Here is a 4,816-nt window from a genome sequence, read left to right as displayed (position 1 = left end):
AGGTGTGATCTTTTTAGAATGTCCAAGGCTCGCCAATAGAACTGAGCCCAGTTCTTGAGCCCACAGCAGAAACGTTATTAAAGCTCTGTCTCTTGTCTCTCTTCCATTCTTGTCTCACTTCCTCACTTGAAAACTGTGCTTCTTTTTTTGTTTGTTTGTTTATTTTTGAGAGAGAGAGAGAGACAGAGCCTGAGCAGTGGAGGGGCAGAGAGAGAGAGAGGGAGACACAGAATCCAAAGCAGGCTCCAGGCTGTGAGCTGTCAGCACAGAGCCCAATGCGGGGCTCGAACTGACAAACTGCGAGATCATGACCTGAGTCAGACGCTTAACCGACTGAGCCACCCAGGAGCCCCTGAAAACTGTGCTGCTTGGGAGCATCTTCTAAATAAACTACTTGCACTCAAATCCTTAATTCAGGAATTGCCTTTGGGGGAACATGTCCTCAGGGGCCTTCCAACCTACTAGGGCACATGCATTATTATTAAGGCTATAGATTCACTTGAGTAAACCATACTGAGAAAATCAGAGGCACCTTCCTTAGGAAGGACAAATGCATCATGTGGCTATCCCTTTCAGTGCCTTTAGGACAGAATTTAACTTGCAAAAAGATACTCAGGGACACCTGCAAGGCAAAGCCAGTCCAGAACACCTGTGCCGAGCTTTGGCACACAGAAATGAAATTTCCAAGTATCCCACAGGCACCACCATGCAGCACATGTACAAGAGGAAAATAGGGAGAGTACGGGAGGAAAAAGATCAGTGTAAAGTGCCCTGTAATGGCCTCATTTTAGCCACCGGTTGTCTTTGTCTTCACTGGGGAGCACACGCACTCTGACTCAGTAAGACTTTTTATCCCTGGACACAAGGTCACTCCTGTGGCAGCTTTGGTTGTTGGCTGCTGGTTGGGAGGAATTTGAAAAATCTGGGACTTCATGCCCCCAAAAGAGCAGCATCATGGATAAGCGGAAATAGTATCTGACAGGCAGCCTGATATCCTCCTTTTATACTAATGTCCTTGAAACACAGGTGTAAGTGATTAGGATCACAACCACAACCTTCTCTAAGGCCATCTAGTGTCCCCTGGTCAGACATGGTTTGTGCAAAAAGGATCAGTGTGAGCTTTAGGGTCTGCTCCCCATTGAATTTCAGTTAAGTTTAAGCATGTCTAGCAAACTATTGGAAAAGCTTCAAGACCAGTCCATATCATAAGCTGATTTACCTGAAAGCTTTTATTGTTATAGGGAGGAAGCTTTGAGCTCTGTTTTCTGGGGCAGAGAAGGCAGATATGAGGTGACTGTCCTCTGTCAGTCCCCATGAGATGGGTCCTTCAAGCCCAGTGGAGAGGACTTGAGGAAGAGGCAGAAGGAGTTGTTATCCTTGTGGAGGCCCCAGCAGAGCAGCTTTGGGCATGTGTTAGCCATGGGTCAGAGCTCAGAAAGATGATCCTCTCCATTTCCCTCTGGACACAGCAGGGCGGTAAGGCCAGAGGAAATGCGGGACCGTGAGATTATTTGATGGGGTCTCCGGCGTGGGGGAACCAGCGGAGGGAACCAGCAGCCATGCTCCTTTGCTCTCTGGCTGTGTTGCAGCAGGCACACACCCCTCGTATGAATGAGACCGCAGAACACAATGAGGGGGCTGGGAAGGAGACATTAGAGAACTATGGGAACTCCTATAAAATACCCAAAGTGATCCCAGAAGTGATCAGCAGACATTTTGTACCGGGACAGAGAAAGAATTTGGTTCTTTTTTTTTTTTTTTTTTTTTTTGTAAATTGAATTTATTTATTTATTTTTGAGAGAGAGAAAGAGCGCATGTATGCACACACATGCCAGAGCATGAGAGGCAGAGAGAGGCGAAGAGAATCCCAAGCAGGCTCCAAGCTGTCAACGTGGAGTCCCATGTGGGTCTCAAACTCACGAACCATGAGATCATGACTGAGCCAAAATCAAGAGTCAGACACTTAACCAACTGAGCCACCCAGGTGCCCTGAGAATTTGGTTCTTTTGCATGGAGGTAGGAGTGAAATTTTCAGTTTAAAAATTCTAATTCAAAGATTGGGAAAACTGGCCCAAACTTGTATCTGTATATGGTGGAGAGGCTCACCAAGTCAAGTGCTGTTCAACAGCTCCTGGGAAACCATAGGCAGGACCACGTGGTCTTCAGGGGTCTCCAAAAGTTACTGGTCTCAGTGCACGCCATTTCTGGGCATGAACAATGAACTACTGGCCAGGGAACCCGAATGTTTCCAAAGGCCATTTGTCCAAAATTTGACTTTACAGGTGTCCAAATCATGTTCAGAGTTTTAAACTATTATTATAAACTTGTTTTAATTTTGCAGCTTTATCCTTAGCTAATCTATGCATAGGTGCAAAAGCAAGTTACTTTTCTAGGATTTTTATCGCTCTGAATTAGGGCCACCAGATTGAGCTGATAAAACACAAGACATCTAGTTAAATTTGAATTTCAGATAAACAAATAATTTTCATTATAAAAAATTAGCATGCAATATTTGGGACATATTTATACTAAAAGTTATTCATTATTTATGTAAAATTCAAACTTAATTATGCATCCCGTTTTTTATCTGGCATCCCTACTCTGAAAAGATCTTTCCCTAGAGAGCAGAGCCACAAAACATCTGGAATAAGGGAAAAGTTCTGTGGTCCTTTTTCATGCCGGGTAAAACTTCAAGTAGCTGATTGATTTGTCTTTCTTAGGTTATAGTCTCCATTTACTTCCCAAAAGGATTACAATGGCATAAAACAAAAGGCACAAACAATCAAACTATTAAAATAGAAACTGAAAATCAAAAGAAATAGAAAAAGATGGGAAAGTTTGAATTCCAAAAGCCTAGACTGGTATGATTATGGTTGATCTTCACATTTGCTTCTGAAGTCTTTGGCAGGCCAAAGCCAAGAGAAAACATTGTTGAATACAAGGACACAGACGATTCAAGCTTTTTTTCTGGTCCTAACTCTTAGAGGACTCTACCGTGTGGGTCATTATACATAGAACAGCATGCTAGCCAGTGTGGTCTGACATGACAGCAAGGTAGGGGGCTCCAACACCTGTAACACCTCACCCCCTTTCTTCAGCTCTCACCTCGTTTACTCATCTATAGCGAGACATCCTCCACTGAGTACATTACAAACGTAAGATATTGTTACTAGACCTGGGACTAAGGATATCAACAATGGCAATAATAGTAATGTGTTCTGGGAGGGTTTTACAGAAGACACACAAACATTCTTCAAGTGACTGTTGTAACACTCACCCTTGATTTTAAGACTGAGACACAACTTTCCAATGTAATTCAGCAAAGGCCTTTCTTGCAAGGCAGGGCATAAAACCAAGTATATCCTGGCTAACCACTTGCCTCTTGAACTTCATAAATGGGATGAAGCTCAGGGCAATCCGTGGGTGCTGTGGCTTCACAGAGCACCAGTAAACCAAAGAATCTTTCCTTTACCATTGCTCATAATCTCCCCAGCCTGGAACTTGAAAAATTGTCTGGACCGAAAAGTAAATGGGAGTGCCCGTCTAAACCCAAAGCAGGGCTGCAGGCAGTCCTTCTCTCAAGGAATTGGCAATGGTTGGCCACAGCACCAGGAGAAGGAAAGATACGTGTCTGTGGCTACCCCTGGATTTGCAGACTGGCTGTGGAATGCAAATGCTTGGTCACTGAGAATGGTTGCCAGGAGCCAGTGGAATATCAGTATGGCTACCACTGGGTTCTTTCTGCATCAGCCATATTTGTGTGTTGCCTGCTTCTCTTTCAAAGGGGAGGGTCAGAGGGCTCCCGTCCTACTCACAGAATCCCTAGAGATAACATACTTCATCCTGGAAATAATGTAATAACAGCAACAATCGTTAGATGCTGTGCTGTTTCATATGCCTGACCTCATTAAATCCCAATAAGAAGGGTCTAGTATTACTCTCATTTTACTATAAGAAAACAGATTTGAAAATGATTCTTTCTACCAAGTGAGTAGGGGAGAAAAAGACCTCTGGGACTCAGGAAAGAAGACCGTTGAATTTTCTGTTCTTATTTGCAGGGGTGGTTAACTGGGAGAGGTGCAAAACCTGAGGGCCATTCATTCACCAATTGAAATCACGATTAAGTCCTTAGTACGAGACTAGCATCAGGATAATCTCATGAAGAATGCACAGATGGCTGCTGTCCACACACACTTACAATCTAGTCCAGTTTACAAATTAACCGGTTTAGAATATACCATTGGAAAGGTGTCTACAAAACCTCCTGTCCCCCTACCATCCCTTCTGAGCCACAGCCTTTCTCAGATGCTTAATTTGAATATCAAAGGCAGCCAGAGGTGTTGATAAGGGGACATTATTTTGCACCTGACTGATTCCCTCAAGACACAGAGGGTTTAGAGGCCAAGTTGACTCTTAGGGCCTCAAGACGGTTTGGTCCAGCTGGCAGGCTGCTTCCCTGGCACCTTTGAATGAGGCCCCTGATTTTTCTAGGTATATGCAGGCCTTTCAGACTGGAGGGGCTTCAGAGTGCCTTCATCCCATTGGAGATACTAGCCCACCTTATTTTCTGTCTAAAATAGTTACCATCACCTCTTGGGCAGAGAATGGAGGAGGAATGAGGTGGGTGCTGTAACTCATTCTAAAAATAGACCACACTGGTGAGTGAGGGTGAGAATGGTTGGCCATAGAGGTAGGGGGTGTGTGGTGCCTCTCTCCTTTGGAAGGGTGTTCCTCAATGGGGCATCAGAGCCACAGACAGCCCCCAAGAGCCACAGCTCTGAAGGACAAACAAGCCAGCCCTCCATGGGACCACAGA

At 44.6% G+C, this 4,816-nt stretch overlaps 1 long non-coding RNA gene across 1 annotated transcript; it reads right to left on the bottom strand.

Annotated features, from left to right (window-relative positions):
• Positions 1–1,211: 1,211 nt before the first annotated feature.
• Positions 1,212–3,640, bottom strand: LOC121041464 (uncharacterized). Its single transcript, XR_005795752.1, has 2 exons — positions 3,278–3,640; positions 1,212–1,638 (listed from the first exon to the last, which is right to left on the bottom strand). It is a non-coding gene; the product is annotated as an uncharacterized LOC121041464 (long non-coding RNA).
• Between the last annotated feature and the right edge of the window lie 1,176 nt (positions 3,641–4,816).

This window comes from Herpailurus yagouaroundi, unplaced genomic scaffold, assembly GCF_014898765.1.
Source record: "Herpailurus yagouaroundi ecotype Mexico unplaced genomic scaffold, PumYag 29, whole genome shotgun sequence".
Lineage (NCBI taxonomy): Eukaryota > Metazoa > Chordata > Mammalia > Carnivora > Felidae > Herpailurus > Herpailurus yagouaroundi.
Note: the sequence above shows the minus strand (reverse complement) of the source record. Positions and strands in the feature narration are given on the sequence as shown.